Here is a 4,730-nt window from a genome sequence, read left to right on the forward strand (position 1 = left end):
TAGCTACAGGGCCGTGTCGCTCCTGGGCTTTTCTTTTCTCTTGTATTGATCTGGTTCGTTGATACAAAAATTACAGGGGTACGTGTATATATATATCTTTCCCTATCCCTACTAATAAAGCAGCTAATGCTGGTCGTCCGTCATCGTGGCCGTTTTGCAAACAAGCCCATAAGTTTACATGAAATCAACCCGCAGTCTTATTTTAAGTTCAGAAAACGTTTCATTTTTACATTAAACCCCCTATCCTCCACCGGCAGCTTATCCATTCCCGTTCTCCACCACCGGGCGTACGCGTCGTCCAAGCCCAAGAATAGAACGAGGCGTCGCAGCAGGGGTTGTCTGCGGTCCACGTGAGCGAGGCGAGGGGCGGCCCGAGACGGTCGATAGTGGCGCTGTCGTCGTTGTCCGCGAGGTAGAGGGTGGCGGCGCCGGTCGCAGGGAGGACGGGGGCACCGGCGGCTGGTGAACTCGGAGGCTGCGGCTGCGCGACGACGTCCGTGGTGGTGGTGACAACTACGACGATGCGACCACGATGCGGCAGGGTATGGAGGCTTCCTCGCCTGGGCTCGGGCGCGTCAGCACGGCGTCGGGCCGTTGCCGGTGGCGTCGAGGCCGGCTCACGCACGGACAGGGCGCCCAAGGGTGAGCCGCCACGGCGTGTGGGCGGGCTGAGCCGGGCGTTCCACCACGATGCGGCGGGGATGAAAGCCGCCTCGCCGGGGCTTGTGGGGCAGCACGGCGTCGGGCCGTTGAGCAGATCTTCTCCATCCTCGAGTCCAACTTCCTGTTTGGCGCGCAGGCGCTGGAGCCGGCAGGGGCATGCTCTGCGGGGCGCGCTCGCCGCGGCCGTGCTGGTAAGGCTCGAGCGCTGACTGCGGGAGCTGTCCGGGAACCCCGAGGCCCGCGTAGTGGACTATTTCAAGCAGGGTCCGGCGCCGGATGGTTCCTGGCGGCTGCGTTGTTCGCGCGCCGGATGCCGGCGGAGGCGGCGTGCGACGTCGTGGCCAAGAACCGCAAGGTGTTCTCCGGGCGCCACGGCCGCGGTGGGTTCTTCTCCGGGGCCGATGCAGGTGATTTTCCTAATGGTGCTGCAGACGCTGAAAACCCAACCCCTGAAGCACTAGAACTAGAAGTGCCCTCTCTATGGCGCATCACTCACTGATTCCAGATGGGCAACATTCTGCTTCGCAATTAAAGAGCATAGTTTTTGTCTGCTATCATTGCTTATATATGAGAGTAGAGATAATTAATTGTGCTCCTGACTTGCTTTTCTAACCTAAGTGTTCCTAGGATTGCCTTGTTTAATTGCATCTGAATATTAGCTGCCTGATAAGGGTAGAGATAAAAGCCTTTTCCTCTTATATTTATCTTTATGTCGGTGGCGCTCTTGTTTAATTTCTAAACGGTTTTTGCCGCTGCCAGTTGTTGGATTCATCAGACACATTGCCTTTTAGACTTGGCAGTGGATTTGGGATTATTGATGGCCTAGCCACTGAACAGCGAAGGACGGATTCAGATGTGGCTTGAAGCGCAAATGCTTCACCGAACTTAATAAAACTCATACCTGCACATGGAGCAGTCCTGAATGGTTCACCATTAAAGACACCACAAAACTTTAGAAGTATCCAGACTTGCTAAACTTTTTATTCATTAACAGTGAGAGAAAGATGTCTTGACAATTTGTCCGCTGGAAAATCTTATTTGCTATTTGTTTCATGTAGGTTTTGGAATTGCTTGAAGTTGTACAGTTCAGATGTCCATACACTTCAATGAAATACCCTTAGCTGCTTTCCAATCTGAGAGTTGAATCGAAGGTGTGCATTTGAACCCGTGAAATTATTATTTTGTTTTTTCGTATCTCATCAGTTTTTTGATTCTTAGATTGAAGAGATCCTACGGAATTCTGCAACATCTGAATTTGGTAGTGTATATTATTTTTCGGAGAGAGGTGATCGACTGATTGATCTTGATGTGTTCCATCAAAAGCTTATCTAGGTTGCTTGTTCAGTCTTGTTCATATTGGGTTTGAGATTATTATGTTCTTCAAGTTGCTTCTCTTGATGTTCAGATGTCTCAAGAACTGCGCACACAATTGAGCGAGTCTGAGAAAGGAGAGCTAAAAGAATCGTTCCATCATATGCTGAAATGGGCCTGGAGATATAATAAATATCTTGAAGAACAGGCAGCCCAGCTTCACATGTTAACTAGCTGGTCGAAAATTGTTGAAGTGAGTTGTGTGTGTGCATGACCACTTAATCTTTTCTGTTGGGAATTTCATATTGTAACCCGCTTATTGTTAATTTCAGGTAGTTGTATCAAGAAGTAATAATTTTAAGACATTGAAGTTCAGAACCTCTATTGAAACTCTTTCGTAGTATTATATGAACTTCTGTATTTGAACTCTTTCATAGACGTTTATACTGAGGTTGCTCTTCTATAGACATTTATAGAGGTTGCTCTTTTATAGACATTTCGAAGCAAGCCGCTAAGCCCAAGTCTCGAATCAGGATTGTCGTCGTTCGTCAGTTCCAAGTATTTGAATTCTTCCGTATCTCTGCTCTTGATTACATATGGTGCGAGATTCTAATTTCTTGGACTATAGTGCAGCTAGGACATTGTGGCGGCAACGGTGGGTTTTGGGTCGGCGAGCTGCAGGGATTTGCTGGACGCGCGCCATCACATGTCGAGCCACACATAGTGACCGATGGTGGCGGATTAGAGTTGGAATCCAAGAGGTTTGTGTGGTTTCAGTTATCCGGTGATTGGGCAAGAGCGGAGCAACAGAGGCCGGCCAAAAACATGACCAGGGATAACACATCTTGCTCGATTTCCCGAGCGACCCAAGGTTGGTTGCATCCTGCATGACCTCATATTGTTTATGAGAGTTTTGTGATGTTCTTTCTTTAGAGAAGTTTTGTGATCTTAATTCATGAGACATTTGACGTGATACTATGTGGCTGTAAACGTAATCTGCAATTCAGAGCAAACAGAGTGAACAAACCAAGGACATGCAGGTTAGTCCGTTAGTGTCTTTTCTTTTTGTAATTCTATCGTACTGTATAGTTAGTACAAAATCATCAAATATTCAGGATATGTTTACAATTTTGTGAAACTGAAATGTGCAACATGTTCAGTGGACTGGTGAATTATAATTTTGTGAAACTGAAATGTGTTACTGAAAGCTGACTGGTGATGAACTAACCGATTCACACAAGGGCTTGCTGATAACAACTTGAGTTGGCCGAGTCTCGCCGAGTTGAGCGTGGAGTAGAAGGTGTCGAGTGAACTTGAGTCAGTGTCATTCGCTGTAATGATCGCCCGGGCGGCCTTGTAGCTGTCTCAGATGGAGTTCAGGGGAAAGACCAAGAGGAGGTGCGATAAGATTGAGCTTTCCAGAATTTTGGGGAGGTGGCGCTTGTCGCACTGCAAAACTTTTATTTGTATATGTTGCATGCTACTACCTCCTAATCAATATGTCATTGAAATGAAGTAGATGCAGCTCTTCATAGATATTGTCACATGTTCTGGTTTGCAGGTTAAATATTTGATGCCCTCGTTTTGGTAATGAGAGCAATGCAATATTCTGAAGGTCACACATGTGAGGGAAACTGGCACGTGTCTATCTCTTAAGCTGGAAACTGCAATTTGTGTTCTGAGCTATGAGCTCCAAATAAATTAGTTTTCTCTGTTCTTCAAGTTGTTATCTTATTTTAGGATTGGCATCACTAATAATGCGGAGAGGTTTTTCCGTTCAGTAAAATATTAAATTCCAAATTCGTTACCAGTTTCTATAAGTATTGTACTGTTTTGTTAGATTGTTGTTTGCCATTTATATTAATTTCCATTCTTACCCACTTCCTCTGATTGTAGCTCTTTGTGTGAATCGGTTAGTTCATCACCAGTCAGGTTTTTTAAAATTTCAGGTAAGTAAATTGATATGCAATGTACAATCAATTGATGAATTGATAATTTGGTGTAGCATGGAGATCGATCTCATTGGTACATATATTCTTCAGTTGGAATAAGGCAATCTGTGTGTTGTCTATAATCTCACACTTGAGTTTTGAGCACTGTTCTCACCTTCTTTACTTGATAAAAAAATCATTATTCAACTTTGTTCTCTCATGATCACATCGCAAGTTGTATGGATATACTTTAATAATACATTGCCCCAAAAGATAATTGGCTTTGACGTTCATTCCAGAAGTTAACTCTTTCACCTCATTTTCTTCAAAGGTTGAATTTTCCCTGTATGAAATATATATAAGATAAATAATATGCATTTTGATCGTTCTTAATTTGAATATGCATTTGCGGCCATATATCCTTGCAAGTAAGTGTTGTGGATCTATGTGCAAGGAGGATAGGGGCATACGACTTTTTTTCTCCCGTTGCAACGCACGGGCATGTTTCCTATACTACTAAGCCAGCTACCTTAGCTAAGCTAGTCGGCTAGGAGTTCTAGCACTACACGGACACGTACTCGTGATGTACACGGTGTCATGCTTATTCCTTACATTCACCCTCCTAAGCTTGACATCCTCGTTTTGACCTGGATCCCAAATGCGACTACTACTATTCATAGTCATAATCTTTGGCATTGCTTTTGCCATTTTTCGTAGCATTTTAGGGACCGTCTTTGTTGTCGTCAACTGGTCCGTGGCTTGACGCCAGCACTCCTCCTTGGTCGCGTCTTCAACCTTCACCTGTTCTTCGGTGCTTGGTAGACT

General features: G+C 45.2%; 1 long non-coding RNA gene across 8 annotated transcripts; it reads left to right on the forward strand.

The window, feature by feature from the left end:
• Positions 1-286: 286 nt before the first annotated feature.
• On the forward strand, positions 287-3,713 carry LOC119325200. 8 transcript variants are annotated; one of them, XR_005157386.1, is made up of 4 exons: positions 287-1,070; positions 1,722-1,814; positions 1,882-3,372; positions 3,536-3,713. It is a non-coding gene; the product is annotated as an uncharacterized LOC119325200 (long non-coding RNA). The 8 variants fall into 8 exon arrangements; XR_005157383.1 differs by having other exon boundaries at positions 1,882-2,532; positions 2,603-3,713; XR_005157387.1 differs by having other exon boundaries at positions 1,882-2,532; positions 2,608-3,713.
• Positions 3,714-4,730: the final 1,017 nt, after the last annotated feature.

Source organism: Triticum dicoccoides, chromosome 6B (genome assembly GCF_002162155.2).
Source record: "Triticum dicoccoides isolate Atlit2015 ecotype Zavitan chromosome 6B, WEW_v2.0, whole genome shotgun sequence".
In the NCBI taxonomy this organism is placed as follows: Eukaryota; Viridiplantae; Streptophyta; class Magnoliopsida; order Poales; family Poaceae; genus Triticum; species Triticum dicoccoides.